This window comes from Mustela nigripes, chromosome 5 (assembly GCF_022355385.1).
Source record: "Mustela nigripes isolate SB6536 chromosome 5, MUSNIG.SB6536, whole genome shotgun sequence".
Taxonomy (NCBI): domain Eukaryota; kingdom Metazoa; phylum Chordata; class Mammalia; order Carnivora; family Mustelidae; genus Mustela; species Mustela nigripes.
The window spans coordinates 78,245,987-78,263,203 of NC_081561.1; positions in this window are offsets into that span (position 1 = coordinate 78,245,987).

The following is a 17,217-nucleotide window of genomic DNA, read 5'->3' on the forward strand; positions in this document are numbered from 1 at the left end:
TTAAAGGATTAGTATAATTCCCTGTTTGTTTGTTTTTTATTTGTTTGTTCTTTAATCGGTCCCAGTTGAACTGTAACAATTTTCTCTTTTTATTTTTGACAAATGGTATGTTTAATCTTTCTATTTCTACTGGGGTCAATTTTGTTAAGTTTTACTTTTGGGATAAAATTATCCTTTTCATCTAGAGCAAATAACATTTGCATAGAATTATGCCAAGTACTCTATTTTTGGCATTCCTAGTTTTCATGATATTTCCTGTCTTTCCTATGTCCTTTTTTCTACCTTTCTTTCTTTGGTTATTTCAGCTAATGGATTTTGTTAATAATTTCAAAAGTCTGGGCTTTGAGTGTGTTAGCTCCACTTTTTTGTTTCACTGTTTTTTTTTTTCTTTAATTATTTTATTAATTCCTTTCTCACTTTTGGTTTATGTTATGGTTCTCTCTCTAACTTTTTTTAGCTGGATTTAAAAAATTCAATTATTTTTAATGGTAGTTTTTATTGATTTAAGTACATAATACCATCAATTGGCCTATGATAACTGTCTTAATTATATTTCATATATTTTTATTCTGCTATATCCTGTCTTTACTATTATTATTTTCAAAAATTTGGGGTTTTTTTGAATTATGATCTAAGAGTGGTGATTGTATTATTTCTACTTTTTGGAATTTGTTGAGGTTTCTTTGTGGTATATAATGTTCTACATTCTTATTTATTTTTTTCTACTTTGTCTCAAATTGATAGAGGTATGTTAAAATTTCTTACTGGTAGTTTATTTCTATTTCTCAAATCTGTGGATGCCACTTCTTGAAAGTTTCTGTTGTATTACTTTTTTCATAAATATTAATAATTTGTACATCTTCATTGTGAATTGTAAACTTTATTAAATATTTCACTTTGCCTCCATTAGTGTTTTTGTTTTGAATTCTACATTGTTAAGACCATCTGTCTTCTTATTATTTTCATTTTCCTGATGTACCTTTGTCTTCCCCCATGTTTTTCTTTAACTTTTCTGATACACTTTTGTAAGGAATGACTTCAGAATGTAGCATTATGTTGGATTTTGTTTTGTTAACAAATTTGAATAATTTGAAAAAGAAAAGTAAGCCCACTTTTATCAATGCAATTAATATGATTATCTTCAATTCTATAATCTTAGTTTGCATTATTTCATTTATTTTTAAATCATTGCCCATTGGTATTTCAATATGAATATTAAAGAATTTAGTTTATTTGTTTCCTAGGGTTACTGTAACATGCTATCACAAATTTAGCAACTTAAAACAACAGAAATTTATTCTTTCATAGTTCTGGAGGCCCAACATCCAAACTGAGAAAGGCTATACTTCCTCCAGAGGCTCCAAGAAAGATCTCATTTCTTGCTTTTTCCAGCTTTTGGTTGCAATTGGCATTCCTTAGTTACATTGGACCAGTGTTGGCCTCCATGGCCAATTACCTAAAACTCTTCTGTCTGTTCTCCTTCGTGTTTCTCCTACAAAAATTTTGTCATTGGATTTAGGTAATCTTCAGATTATCCAAGATGATCTCATCCCAAGGTCCTCAACTTAATTATATCTGCAGAACCCTTTTTCCAAGAAAGGTATAACATATACAGTCTCCTAGGATGTGATAGGAATACATTTGAGTTAATTTTTCACCTTCTATAATTTTTGTTATGATAAATTATCTAGCCATCTAACTTGAACAGTCATCAACATTTTGACTTACTTAACTATTCTCTGATTATTTTTACTAAAGTGTTTTAAAGTGAATCCCAAAGTCATGTCGTTTCAACTCCTAAATGCCAATATTCATCTCAAAAAAGAGGGAGACATTTTCTTACATAACCATAGTGCCATTATGACATCCTGCATAATTATAATTTTTACTACGATCTAATACCTAGCTCAAATTTCATCAATTATCTAGAAATATCTTTGTGATTAGTTGAAATTAAAATCTAAGAAAAGTAGTTTCGCTGAATTTGGTTATGCGTTTTAGATTATTTGTGATATAGAATAATCTTATCTCCTTTAGTTTTTTATCCATTGACTTATTGAAGAAACCAGGTCAGGTGTCCTGAGGAATTCTAGAATTTGCACATTTCTTCCTGTGGTGTCATTTAGCTTGCTTATCCATCTGCAGTATTTTCTATAGACTGGAATTTAAATGTAGAAGTTTATAATCAGGTTCAAATTGTTTTTGTGTGCCAATTTTGGACTACATAAGTTAGTATCTCTTCTTTCTTTCCACATATAGTATAAAATAGCTATAGGGTATCTATCCTTTTACAGGTTTGTAACTATACTGTTTTCTCTAAAACCATAAGTGAATTTTAGTTCTACAAGTAAATGTATACTTAAGGCATCTTCTAAACATCACGCTAATGAGTTCTGATTTTTTTAGGTTGCCTGAAACATTACTTCTTTTTAATTTTCTTTTTTTTTTTAACTTTATTTTTATTAACATATAATGTATTATTAGCCCCAGGGGTACAGGTCTTACACACTTCATAGCACTCACCATAGCACATACCTGCCCCAATGTCCATAACCCAACCACCCTCTCTTTACCACCCTCCCCACTGGCAACCCCAATTTCTATTGTGAGATTAAGAGTCTCCTATGGTTTATCTCCCTCCCGATCCCATCTTGTTTCATTTTTTCCTTCCCTCCCCCTCAAACTCTCCACTTTGCCTCTCAAATTCCTCTTTTCAGGGAGATCATTTGATAATTGTTCTTCCCTGATTGACTTATTTCACTCAGCATAATACCCTCTAGTTCCATCCATGTCATTGCAAATGGCAAGATTTCATTTCTTTTGATGTCTGCATAGTATTCCATTGTATATATACCACTTCTTCTTTATCCATTCATCTGTTGATGGACATTTAGGCTCTTTCTATAGTTTGGCTATTTGGACATTGCTGCGATAAACATTTGGGTGCATGTGCCCCTTTGGATTACTACATGTGTATCTTTAGGGTAAATGCCCAGTAGTGCAATTGCTGGGTCATAGGGTAGCTCTATTTTCAACTTTTTGAGGAACCTCCATGCTGTTTTTCAGAGTGGCTGCACCAGCTTACATTCTCACCAACAGTGTAGGAGGGTTCCCCTTTCTGTGCATCCTAGCCAGCATTTGTTGTTTCCTGATTTGTTAATTTTAGCCATTCTGACTGGTGTGAGGTGGAATCTCATTGTGGTTTTGATTTGTATTTCCCTGATGCCGAATGATGTGGAGCACTTTTTCATGTGTCTGTTGGCCATCTGGATGTCTTCTTTGTAGAACTGTCTGTTCATGTCCTCTGCCCATTTCTTGATTGGTTGATTGGATTATTTGTTCTTTGGGTGTTGAGTTTGATAAGCTCTTTATAGATTTTGGATACTAGCCCTTTGTCTGATATGTCATTTGCAAATATCTTCTCCCATTCTTTCAGTTATCTTTTGGTTTTGTTGACTGTTTCCTTTACTGTGCAAAAGCTTTCGATCTTGATGAAGTCCCAATAGTTCATTTTTGCCCTTGCTTCCCTTGCCTTTGGCAATATTTCTAGGAAGAAGTTGCTGTGGCTGAGGTCAAAGAGGTTGCTGCCTGTGTTCTCCTCCAGGATTTTGATGGATTCCTTTCTCACATTGAAGTCTTTCTTCCATTTGGAGTCTGTTTTCATGTGTGGCATAAGGAAATGGTCCAGTTTCATTTTTCTGCATGTGGCTCTCCAATTTTCCCAACACCATTTGTTGAAGAGACTGTCTTTTTTCCATTGGGCATTCTTTCCTGCTTTGTCAAAGATTAGTTGAACGTAGAGTTGAGGGCCTTTTTATGGGATTTCTATTCTGTTCCATTGATCTATATGTCTGTTTTTGTACCAGTACCATACTGTCTTGAAGATAACAGCTTTGTAATAGAGCTTGAAGTCTGGAATTGTGATGTCACCAACTTTGGCTTTCTTTTTCAACATTCCTCTGGATATTTGAGGTCTTTCCTGGTTCCATATAAATTTTAGGATTATTTGTTCCATTTCTTTGAAAAAAAAAAAAAAAGGATGGTATTTTGATAGGGATTACATTAAATGTGTAGATTGCCTAAGGTAGCATAGACATTTTCACAATATTTGTTCTTTCAATCCATGAGCATGGAACAATTTTACATTTCTTTCTGTCTTCCTCAATTTCTTTCATGAGTACTTTATAGTTTTCTGAGTAGAGATCCTTTGTCTCTTTGGTCAGGTTTATTCCTAGGTAACTTATGGTTTTGGTGCAATTGTAGATGCGATTGACTCCTTAATTTTTCTTTCTTCTGTCTTGCTCTTGGTGTATAGAAATTCAAGTGATTTCTGTGCATTGATTTTATATCCTGACACTTTACTGAATTCCCGTACAAGTTCTAGCAGATTTGGAATGGAGTCTTTTGGGTTTTCCACATAAAATGTCTTATCATCTGCAAACAGTGATAGTTTGACTTCTTTTTTGCCGATTCGGATGACTTTTATTTCTTTCTCTTGTCTGATTGCCAAGGCTAGGACTTCTAGTATGGTGTTGAATAGCAGTGGTGATAATGGGCATCCCTGCCATGTTCCTGGCCTTAGTGTAAAAGCTCTCAGTTTTCCCCATTGAGAATGATATTTTGAGGTATGTACCCTCTATCCCTACACATTGAAGAATTTTGATCAAGAAAGGATGCTGTACTTTGTCAAATGCTTTTTAGCATCTATTGAGAGTATCATATGGTTCTTGTTCTTTTTTTAATTGATATATTATATCACTTTGATTGGTTTGTGGATGTTGAACCAACCTTGCAGCCCTGGAATAAATCCCACTGGTAATGATGAATAATCCTTTTAATGTACTATTGGATCCTCTTGGCTAGTTATTTTGGTGAGAATTGTTGCATCTGGGTTCATCAAGGATATTGGTCTGTAATTCTCTTTTTTGATGGGGTCTTTGGTTTTGGGATCAAGGTAATGCTGACCTCATAAAAAGAGTTTGGAAGTTTTTCTTCCATTTCTATTTTTTTGGGACAGTTTCAGGAGAATAGGTATTAATTCTTTAAATGTTTGTTAGAATTCCCCTGGGAAGCCATCTGACCCTGGGCTCTTGAGATTTTTGATGACTGCTTCAATCTCCTTACTGGTTATGGGTCTGTTCAGGTTTTCTAGTTCTTCCTGGTTCAGTTGTGGTGGTTTATTTGTCTCTATTTGCATCCATTTCTTCCAGATTGTCAAATTTGCTGGCCTATAGTTGCTCATAATTTGTTCTTATAATTGTTTGTATTTCTTCAATGTTGGCTGTGATCTCTCCTCTTTCATTCATGATTTTATTTATTTGGGTCCTTTTTCTTTTTCATAACTCTGGCCAGGGGTTTATCAATCTTATTAATTCTTTCAAAGAACCAGCTCCTAGTTTAATTGTTCTACTGTTCTTTTGGTTTCTAGTTCATTGATTTCTGCTCTGATCTTTATGATTTCTCTTCTCCTGCTAGGTTTAGGCTTTCTTTGCTGTTCTTTCTCCAGTCCTTTACGTGTAGGGTTAGGTTGTATATTTGAGACCTTTCTTGTTTCTTGAGAAAGGCTTGTATCAGTATATATTTTCCTCTTGGGAATACCTTTGCTGTGTCCCACAGATTTTGAACCGTTGTGTTTTCATTATCATTTGTTTCCATGGATTTTTAAAATTCTTCTTTAATTTCCTGGTTGACCCATTCACTCTTTAGTAGGATTCTCTTTAGCCTCCATGTATTTGGTTTTTTCCCCAAATTTCCTCTTTTGATTGAGTTCTAGCTTAAGAGCATTGTGGTCTGAATATATGCAGGAAATGTTCCCAATCTTTTGGTACCAGTTGAGACCTGATTTGTGACCCAGGATGTGATCTATTCTGGAGACTGCTCCATGTGTACTAGAGAAGAGAAGAATGTGTATTCTGTTGCTTTGAGATGGAATGTTCTGAATATATCTGTGATGTCTATTTAGTCCAGTGTGTCATTAAGGCCTTTATTTCCTTGTTGATCTTTTGCTTGGATGATCTGTTCATTTCCGTGAAGGGGCTCTTAAAGTACCCTACTATTATTGTATTATTGTCAATGTGTTTCTTTGATTTTGTTATTAATTGGTTTATATAGTTGGCTGCTCCAATGTTAGTGGCATAGATATTTAAAATTGTAGATCTTGTTGGACAGACCCTTTGAGTATGATATAGTATCCTTCCGCATCTCTTATATAGTCTTTGGTCTAAAATCTAATTGATCTGATATAAGGATTGCCACCCCAGCTTTCTTTTGATGCCCATTAGCATGGTAAATTGTTTTCCACCCCCATACTTTAGATCTGGAGGTGTCTTTGGGCCTAAAATGAGTTTCTTGTAGACAGTGTATTGATGGGGTTTTATCCATTCTGATACCCTGTGTCTTTTTATTGGGGCATTTAGCCCATTTATGTTCAGGGCAAGTATTGAAAGATATGAATGTAGTGGCGTTTTATTGCCTGTAAGGTGACTGTTACTTTATATTGTCTCTATTCCTTTCTAGTCTACTCCTATTGGGCCCTCTCTTTGCTTAGAGGACCCCTTTAAATATTTCCTGTAGAGCTGGTTTGGTGTTTGCAAATTCTTTCAGATTTTGTTTGTCCTGGAAGCTTTTTAATCTCTCCATCTATTTTCAATGATAGCCTATCTGGATATAGTATTCTTCACTGCATGTTTTTCTCATTTAGTGCTCTGAATATATCATGCCAGTTCTTTCTGGCCTGCCAGGTCTCTGTGGATAAGTCTGCTGCCAATCTAATATTTTTACCATTGTATGTTACAGACTTCTTGTCCTGGGCTGCTTTTAGGATTTTCTTTTTGTCACTAAGACTTGTAAGTTTTATTATTAGATAATGGGGTTTGGACCTATTTTTATTGATTTTGAGGAGGGCTCTCTGTGCCTCCTGGATTCATGCTTGTTCCCTTTGCCCTATTAGGGAAATTCTGTACAATAATTCGCTCCAATATACCTTCTGTCCCGCTCTATCTTTCTTTTTCTTTTGGAATCCCAATTATTTTAATATTGTTTCATCTTATGGTATAACTTATCTCTCAAATTCTCCCCTCGTGGTCAAGTAGTTGTTTGTCTCTCTTTTACTCAGCTTCTTTATTCTCCATCATTTGGTCTTCTATATCACTAATTCTCTCTTCTGCTTCTTTTATTCTAGCAGTAAGAGCCTCCATTTTTTATTGCACCCCATTAATAGCTTTTTTGATTTGAGTTTGGTTAGATTTTAGTTCTCTTATTTCTCCAAAAAGAGCCTTTATTTCTCCAGACAGCGTTTCTCTAATATCTTCCATGCCTTTTTTGAGCCCAGCTAGTGCCTTGAGAATCATCATTCTTAACTTAGATCTGACATATTACCAATGCCCACATTGATTAGGTCACTAGCCTTTGATACTGACTCTTTTCTTTTTCATGGTGAATTTTTCTGCTTTGTCATTTTATCCAGATAAGAATATATGAATGAGAAATTAAAATACTAAAAGGATGGCAAAGATCCCAGGAAAATGTACGCTAATCAAATCAGAAGAGACCCCAAATTGTGGGGAGAAGATGGGGGTAAAAAGAAATTAAAAAAAAAAAAATATATATATATATATAGGACTGGTGAATAGATCAGAGCCACCCTCTTGATTTTGGTTGTATTTTGGTCTCTTAGAAGAAACTACCTCCCAAAATTTTAAAGAAAGAAATATATATATGTGTGTGTGTATATATACACACACAAAAAAATAAGGGTAAACATGATGAAGGGATGGAATATGACTGTAAAGATGAAAATTTAAAAACAATTCTAAAAAAGGAATTGATAAGATAAATTGTTGGGAAAAGAAAGAAAAAAAGTAGAGAGATTTTGCTCAGGCCTGAGACTAGAGCAAAGCCCTGTGCTAGATTTAGGGTATATTTTGATCTATTAGAAGAAATTGTATCCCAAAATTTTTTAGAAGAAAATACCCTATATGTATGCAAAAGATAAAGTTAGATACAATAAAGTATGAAATATGACTATAATAATGAAGGTTTAAAAAGATCTTTTAGAAAGGTATTGTTTGAGTTATGAACATTGTGGAGGGTATGTGCTATGGTGAGTGCTATGAAGTGTGTAAACCCAGCAATTCACAGACCTGTACCCTGGGGCTAATAATACATTATATGTTAAGAAAAGAAAAAAAAAAAGAAAAAGAAAGGTATTGTTAAGAAAAACTAGTTAAAAAACATTAAAAGAGGAAAGAGGAAAAATTTTAAAAATTAAAATTGGAAAACATTTTTTTTAATTTAATTAACTTTGCAAGATTAAAGAATCATGGGGAGAGAGCCATGAATTCCCTGCTTTGCTTTCCCCTCCTCTGGAATTCTGCAGTTCTCCTTGATAAGTAAGCTTGGTCTTGGCTGGATGTTCTTGCTGATCTTTTGGGGGAGGGGCCTGTTGTAGTAATTCTCAAATGTCTTTGCCCGAGACAGAATAGTGCCACACTTGCCAAGGGCCAGGCTAAGTAATCTGCTCATATTTGCTCTCAGGAGCTTTTGTTCCCTCAACACTTTCTGTAGAGGTCTGGAAGATGGGAATGAAAATGGTGGCATCCCAATCTTCAGCCCAAGGAGCCGAGAGCTTGGGGCCCCACTCCTCAGTGCACCCTTGGAGAGAAGCCCTCAATCACTACCATCTCCCTGGTCTCTGGCCACACTCCAAGTTCACCCAGCCTGTGACCAAACATTTCTGTCTCTGGCACACAGCCCCATGTGGAATCTCCAAACTCCTGCTGCTCTGCTCTTCTGGCGGGTGAAGGTGGGTCTCCCCAGATCTGCTACCTGTGGGGTCCCTGCTCAAAGAGCAGTGGTCTAACTCTGCTGCAGATCACAGTTTAAGGTAACTGTGAGCTGAGAGCTTACTCCTTGGTTCAGTCTCTGTAGCTGGCTTCCCCGCTCTGATACCTACGAGCTCTGCTACACTCAGACACCCACAATCCTTCTGTAATCCTGTGGGACCTGAGACCACACTGTCCCCATGAGGACTCCATCCCCACTTAGCCTCTGGAGTGATGTCCCTCAGTGGAGCAGACTTTTATAAAAGTTCATTTTGTGCTCTGTTGCTCCACTGCTTGCCGGGAGTCGGACCCTCCCCTGTGGTCTATCTTCCCGTTGTTTTGGGTTCACTTCTCCACAGGTCCTACCTTTCAGAAAGTGGTCAATTTTCTGTTCCTAGAATTGCTGCTCTTCTCTTTGATTTCCTGTTGGGTTTATAGGTGTTTGGAATGGTTTGATAACTATCTAGCTGAACTCCTGTGACCTGATGTGATCTCAGGCTGTTACTCCTCCACCATCTTGACTCTGAGTACCTGAGTAGCCACCTTTAAAAAAAAATAAGATGCTGGAAACAAGGCATTTGGCAGGCACGTGTGTTACAGTAAGGATTAATGGAGTACATGACACTGTTGTGGCCCTGAAGTGTTACTTTAATGGATTCTTTCAGAAGTACTTATGTAAGTAATATTCTCTGGGTTCTAAATATTTCTAATAGTTGGATGCTTTTGTGCTTATATGTGCAGTATGTTTCTATGTATTTTTGGTAGTTTGCCTGAATATAAAACTCATTGGGTTATATTTTCTTTTCTTTCTTTCTTTTTCTCAAATATGTTTCTTTGTTGTTTTCTGACATAAAATGCTGGGTGTCAAAAATCTAACAGCAGTCTAATTTGCTTTCCCTTTAAATATTTTGATGTTTTTGCCTAGACACTTAACTCTTCTCTCTCCCATCAACCTCCCTCTTTTCTTAAAATTTAATAGTTTACCTAAATGGATCTGGGAATTCCCTTTTCTGGATCATTTATCCACATATACAGTGTGCCCAACAGTATATTTTCAACTTCTCTTTTACCAGGAAAGTGTTTTGAATTGTGTTTTTAATATTTGTTCTGTTTCATGCTCTTAATTTTCATATGTTGGATCTTGACTATCTTCCAATGATACCTATCATTTTATTTTAAATGTCTTTTTGTCTTCATTTTATTTTGATTTTTAAACATCAGTCCTTCTCTATCATCTCTTTAAGTCATCATTCTTGCTGGTGGGCACATCCCTTCTAGTTTAGTCTTTATTTCCAAAGTGATTTTTTCTTTTATTTATAATTCTAAGTCTTGTCAGCAATCTTTCAAGCAATATTTTTGTCCAGTAATCACATCTGTAACTATGTGTAATTATTAAGCTATTAATTCATAGCTTATAATAATTTCTTAATTTCTTTGGACTAATTTAAGTAAGTGTTTTTAGAAATGTTTTTCTACTGCACTTTCATTGTCTACAGGGACATAAATTTAACTTTAATCTCAGTTTTATTACAATAATTTCATCTGTGATTTGACTACAATTATTTTCATTGCTCATGCTTGAGATTACTTTTCTTGTATTATTAGGAAAGAAGAAGGATAATATTATATTTCCTAGCTTTATGGTTCTAGACCTCCCTCTTCTGTTAGTTTAGTGAAGTGTTAAAAAACACGTATTGATACTTTCTGAGATATTATACTTTTTTCCTCCTCTTCAACATTAAATGATAATTTTTTTCTCTGTCCATCCCACTTCTTTCCCATGTTCTGAAAATTTGGATTCTGTCCCACAGAAGGTTTTAGAAGAAGCTTTGATTGTTGTATTTTTTTGGCTTGTTTGTTTGTTTTTAAATAGAGTTCAAAGGACTCAGACTACTCCAATACCATGTGACCTTACTATGTTTTCCTACATTGTACTCACAAACTGGACCCTGTCAAATCCTTTTCCAAATCAGTTACTGTTCCTGTATTTTTTTTTCCAAACCTTCCAGAGCTTGGTGATTTGAGGGTTCTCTAACTCGCATGCCTCACAGAAGTCCCTATGCTTTTCCTTTGCTTCCTCCTGCATATTTAAGCAGCAGGACTATTTGGGTTTTGTTCCTGAGGTATACATTTTTACCCATTAACATTTTAGGTTCATGAGGTAAACGTTTTACCCAGTACTGATGTAGAGGTTTTCCATAGTTTTTGATTTTGCTGCTCTGAGTGCCCATCTCTTTTTATGGGAACATTAACAAAGATTCAAAACTACCTGTATTAGTTTGCCTGTAATGTATCATAGACTGCATGGTATAGTTTTGGAGGCCAGAAGTCCTGGAAGTAAATTCAAAGGGTTAAAAGTGGGAGAATCTTTATGTTTGTCTATTTAGCTGAACTCCTTGCACAGAAAGGACCAACAGATTATTGCAGAGTTCTGTAGGTAATTGGAAATGACTGGAAAGTGATGATGCAAAAAACTTTTGGTAACCTTGAAAGTTAGGCAGAAGAACCAGACCATCTGAGGAAAGAAAGTGAAAGCTGATCAAGGCTTTTAAGACATACAGCAAAATCAAGATTAATCTATCTGCAGTATGGTTGATAGATTCAAAATAAGGTGAAAATTGTAGATTATTTTACAGTTTGTAAATATGCTTACATACATTTTCCAAATGCAGATGGAAAGTTAAAAAATGAAGTCTTATTTAGCTTTGATAATTCTGAAGGAGGTTTTCACAAATGTTATTTCATCTACTCCCTGCAAAAACACTTTAATGGATTTGCTAATGTTCATATATTACAAATGAAAAAATTAAACCCTGGGAATGAAATAATTGCTTCAATAACATATATTTCACAAATGTTAAAGTTAAGATTTGACTTAAGGTCTCTCTGACATCAAAGTTTATGTTCTGTCCACTATCATGCTGTAGTGGTCACTACAGGAGGTCACTATGTATCAGAGGTGTTATAAGATATATATTAGAGACTTGGCAATGAGAAGGTAGAGGATAAGCACGAGAAATTTGAGGAAGGAGAGTGAGTTAGTGGATAATCATATATTTTTCAGGTCAGGGATTACATCTAGTCATTTTTCCATCTCCTGTGTTCAGCATAAAGTGGTAACAGACTGGCCTATTTTTAATTTCTATGGGAATGGAATAGGAGAACTTAAGATGGCAGAGTAGTAGGGGGACCCTGGGCTTGTCTCTCCCTTGAACACAGCTAGATCAACCTCAAATCATATTGAACAACTAGGAAATTGATCTGAGGATTAAGAAAAGAATCTGCACAATCAGGAGAAAACATGGCAGATGCAAGGTTTGGAGATGTGACTTGGAAGAGAGAAAGGCTATAGTGCTATGTAGGAGAGAGAACACTTTTCACACAGAGAAGTCCGGGAGAGAGGGAGAAATTGGGAGAGAATGGTGTGGCAGTGCATAGGGTTCCAGAAAGATGCCATAGTGTGGGGGTCCCCTGGGTCACACAGGGAGAGAATGTCCCTATTCCTGGAGTACATTTGGAAGAGAATAAATTGCCTCTTTAAGGACAGAAGACTCTCCAGGTGCCATTGAGTGGTTGTTCAACAGCAGGGGATAGAAGCACAATAATAGGGAAGATAACTTGGTCACAGCTTTTTGCTGTGCTTCATCATAGACTTTGGGCACTCATGAAGGCATGCTACTTTTTTCCAGGACAGAAAGATTCCAGGTGCAGTGCTGTGAGGCTCTCCTGCAGGAAAGCCTTGGAAACAGAGGAGGAGATTGTTCATTTTTCTGTGATGGCCTCCTGAAGAGTGGGGGTTACAAGTTCCCCTCCAGCATGGTAGTACTTTGGAGAGAAACACAGACATCCAGTAGAGGACAGAGTCACTTACACCAAACTCTCCACCTCTGTGATAGACAGATGCATCTTTATTAAGGCAGACTTGACTGTAAGCCAATGCAGTCGACTTTTCCCTGGAAAGGACAACGCAGGCCTTCTACATACATCAAGACTACTAATCATAGAGTGCTCCAAAATATCAGCTTCATTCTAGTGGAAATGGGACCAGGATTGTTTTTGTTTTTAATTTTTATTTATTTTTTTGAAACATTTTAAATTTATTTATTTATTCATTCATTTATTTATTTATTTTTGACATCAGGCTTATAGTTTTTTGTTCATTTGTTGGCTTGTTTATTTGTTTACTTTTCTTTTTTCTTTTTCTTTCTTTTTTTTTGTTCAGGTCCCCCCCCCTTTCTTTTTTCCTTGGAATCAAGCATATACTTTTTTGTTTGTCATTTGTCTGTTTGCTTTCTTGTGCCTTTTTTCTTGGATCAGGACTTTCTTGTTGTTGTTCTTTAGGCTTTTTAAACAAACAAATCAAAACAAACCTAGTTAAAGGTCCAAACACTTCTCACTGTTAGCAAGGAAAAACTCTGCAGAGGACAAATGTGTGAGAAAGAGCAGCCAAAACACAGCAGCAGAGTGCACACAGCATACACTAGAAACAATTTCTGAGGTGCCAGGCTCTGGATAGTGTCTAACTCCTCAATATAGGAGCTGGAAACATAACACGCTTTTATAGCACACAAAAGACAGAAACCTAGGCATGATGATAAGATAGAGGAGTTCTCCCTCAGAAAAGAGAAAGAAGAAATCACAGCCAGGAATTTGATCAAAACAAATATAAACAATATATCTGAACAAGAATTGAGGATAATAGTCATAAGAAATACTAGGTGGGCTTGAAAAAAGAAAGAAATATAGAAGAATCCAAAGAAACCCTGGCTGAAGAAATAAAAGACATAAAAACTAGTCACTTGAAATAAAAAATGCTGTTAGTGAGATGCAAAATCGACTGGATATAATCACAACGAGGATAGAAGGAGCAGAAGAACAGGTGATATAACAGGTGATATAAGAGATAAGATTATGGAAAATAATGAAGCTTAAAAGAAGAAGGAAAGAAAACTATTGGATCATGAATATAGACTTACGGAACTCAGCAGTTCCACAAAGCACAATAATATCTATATCATAGGAGTTCCATAAGATGAAGAGAAGGAAAAAGGAGCAGAAGGTCTAGTCACATGAATTATAGCTAATAATGTGTGGAGGACACAAACACTCAAGTCTAAGAGGCACAGAAAACTCCCCTCAAAAATAAACAAAAACAGGTCAACACCAAGACATAACATAGTGAAACTTGCAAAATACAAAGAAAAAGACAATTCTGAAGGCAGGTAGGGACACAAGTTCCTTAACCAATAAGGGTACAAACATAAGGTTACCTGCAGACTTGTCCAATAAAATGGCAGGCCAAAAGAATGTGGCATGATATATTCATTGTACTAAATGGGAAAAATATGCAGCCAAGAATACTTGATCCAACAAGGCTGTCATGCAAAAGAGAAGAGATAAAGAGTTTTCAAGACAAGAGAAACTAAAGGAGTTTGTGAACACTTAACCAGTTCTGCAAGAAATATTAGAGGGGACTCTTTAAGCAGGAAAGAGAGGCCCAAAGCAACAAAGACTAGAAAGGAACAGAGACAATCTATAGGAACAGTGACTTTACAGGTAATACAATGCACTAAATTAATATCTATTAATAATTACACTGAACGTAAATAGACTAAATGTTCTAATAAAAAAATTAGGATATCAGAATGGATTTTTTAAAAAGGCCCATTGATATGCTGCTTATGAGAGACTCATTTAAACCCAAAGTCACCTCCAGATTGAAAGTGAGGGGGTGGAGAGAAATCTATCATGCTAATGGCATCTAAAGAAAGATGGACATGCTTATATCAGATAAACTTGTTTTTAAACCAAAGACTGCAATAAGAGATGAAGAAGGGCACTTTAGCATAATAAAGGGGTGTATTTAACAAAAAGACTTAAAAATTATAAATATTTATGCCCCCAACTTTGGAGCAACCAAATATATAAATTAATATACAGCAAACTTAAACTCATTGGTAATAATATAGTAATAGTAGGGGACTATAACACCTCACTCACAGCTATGGACAGATAATCTAAGCAGAAGACCAACAAGGAAACAAGGGCTTTAAAAGATTCACTGGATCAGATGAACTTAACAGATATATTCAGAGCATTTTATCCTAAGGCAATAGAATGCATATACTTTTTGAGTGCACATGGAACATTCTCCAGAATAAATCACATAGAGTCACCAATCAGGCTTCAACCAGTACACAACACCATGGAACTTGAAGTCAGCCACAAGAAAAAATTTGGAGAGACCACAAGTACAGGAAGTTAAAGAATATCCTACTAAAGAATTAATGGGTTAACAGGAAAATTAGAGAAGAAATTTTTAAAAATGTGGAAGCAAATGGAAATGAAAACAGAACAGTTCAAAATCTTTGGGATGCTGCAAAGGCAGTGATAAGAGAAAAGCAAGAAAAGTCTCAAATACAACTTTACAACTAAAGGACCTGGAAAAAGAACAGAAGATAAAGCTGAAAACCAGTAGAAGGAGGGAAATAATTAAGATTAGAGCAGAAAGAAGTGATATAGAAATAAAAATAAAACCAGTAGAACAACAAAACTTGGAGATTGTTCTTTGAAAGAATTAACAAAATTGATAAATCACTAGCCAGACTTATCAAAAAGAAAAGAGAAAGGACCTGAATAAATAAAATCATGAATGAAGGAGGAGAGATTACAACCAACATCACAGAAAAAGAAACAATTATGGGAGATTATGAGCAATTTTATGCCAACAAATTAGGCAATCAAAAAGAAATGGATAGGGTGCCTGGGTGGCTCAGTGGGCTAAGCCTCTGCCTTCAGCTCAGGTCATGATCTCAGGGTTCTGGGATCGAGTCCCACATCAGGCTCTCTGCTCAGCGGGGAACCTGCTTCCTCCTCTCTCTCTCTCTTCCTGCCTCTCTGCCTATTTGTGATCTCTGTCTGTCAAATAAATAAAATTAAAAAAAAAAGAAATGGATAAATTTCTAGGAAAGTAATCTACTAAAACTGAAACAGGAAGACATAGAAAATCTGAACATACCCATAACCAATAAAGAAAATGAATTTGTAATAAAAAATCTCCCAACAAACAAGAGTCTAGGGCTGGAAAGCTTCCCAAGGGAATTCTACCTAACACTTAAAGAATAATTAATACCTATTCTTCTGAAGCTGTTCCAAAAAATAGATATGTGAGGAAAACTTTCAAACTCATTCTATGAGGTCACCATTACCTTAATCCCAAAACCAGACAAAAACCCCACCAAAAAGAATTACAGACCAATATCCCTGATGAACGTGGGTGCAAAAATTCTCAATGAGATATACCTAATCAAAACCAACAGTACATTTAAAGGATTATTAAAGTGGGATTTATTCCTGGGCTTCATGTGTGGTTCAATATCTGTGGACCAATCAGTATGATACATCCCATTAATGAAAGAAAGTTTACGGTCCATATGATGCCCTCAATAGATGCAGAAAAATCATTTCACAAAATATAGCATCCTTTCTTGAAAAAACCCTTAAGAAAATAGGGATAGAAAGAACATACCTCAATATCATAAAGACCATATATAGAAGATCCACAGCTAACATCATCCTCAATGAGGAAAAACTGAGAGTTTTTCCCTTAACGTCAAGAATACAACAGATGTCCACTCTGAGAGTCAACAGAGAACTGTAAAAAGTCCTAGCCTCAGCACTCAGACAACAAAAAGAAATAAAAGGCATCCCAATCAGCAAGACAGAAGTTGAATTTTCACTCTTTGCAGATGATATAGATGATACTCTGTAGAAAATCTGAGAGACTCCACCAAAAAATTACTAGAATTCATGAATTCAGCAAAGTAGCAGGATATAAAATCGACATTCAGAAACCTATTGAATTTCTACATACCAGTAATGAACCCGCACAAAGAGAAATCAAGGAATCTATTCCATTTACAATTACACCTAAAACCATAAGATACCTAGGAATAAATCTAACCAAAGAGGTAAAAGATCTGTGTTCTAAAAACTATAGAACACTATGAAAGAAATTGAAGAAGACACAAAGAAATGGAAAAATAGTCTATGCTCATGGATTAGAAGAACAAATATTGTTAAAATGTTTATACTTCCAAAAGCAATCTACACATTCAAAGCAATCCCAATCAAAATAATACCAGCATTTTACACAGAGCTAGAACAAACAGTTCTAAAATTTTAGAAAAGATAAGACCCTGAAGAACCAAAGTAATGTTCAAACAGAAAAGCAAAGTGGGAGGTATCACATTCCCAGACTTCAAGCTGTATTACAAAGCAGTAGTCATCCAGATAGTATGGTATTGACATAAAAACAGACAGATCAATGGAACAGAATAGAGAACCTAGTAATGGACCTATAGTTAGATGGTCAACTAATCTTTGACAAAGCTGG